This window comes from Penaeus monodon, chromosome 21 (genome assembly GCF_015228065.2).
Source record: "Penaeus monodon isolate SGIC_2016 chromosome 21, NSTDA_Pmon_1, whole genome shotgun sequence".
NCBI classification, from domain to species: Eukaryota; Metazoa; Arthropoda; class Malacostraca; order Decapoda; family Penaeidae; genus Penaeus; species Penaeus monodon.
Window position 1 is genome coordinate 21,437,499 of NC_051406.1, and position 457 is coordinate 21,437,955.

Consider the following 457-nt stretch of genomic DNA (forward strand, 5'->3'; position numbering starts at 1 on the left):
CGGTATAAATGGCGCGCATGGCCGCCCTCCAGGCACAATGCTGCCGCTTCGCTTCCCTCACCTGTTCCAACGTCCCACTCAGGTCATCCGAGGTCAATGATGCCCAAAGCTGCAGGTGTGGTGCTGGTGTGGTGTGGTGGCGGTGGGCCCCAGCCCTGGCCCAGATCACCTTCTCCGGCGCCTCGTGGGTGCCGCATGGGGAAGCGCTCGGGGGCCCTGATGGCCCCTGAGGGACCTGCGCACGTGAAGACCGGCCGTCACGTCACACTAACGTCTCTTGCGCAAGTCCGCTGCTCACGTTTCTGTAAGGGGTGTCAACTAAATTTATAAACTTATAATCCTGGTTACTATGGGTTTCCCAAAAGTAGATTCATTTATGTATTTTAAAGGTCTATCAGTTTATTTTACATTCTGAAGTGGTAATCGAACGAATTTAATTTCTCTTATCACTATTGTA

At 52.7% G+C, this 457-nt stretch overlaps 1 protein-coding gene across 1 annotated transcript in view; it reads left to right on the forward strand.

Moving 5' to 3' along the window:
• The window catches only part of LOC119586606, a 19,287-nt gene that overhangs the window by 12,669 nt on the left and 6,161 nt on the right, over positions 1 to 457 (forward strand). The gene's annotated exons all lie outside the window — the stretch shown is intronic.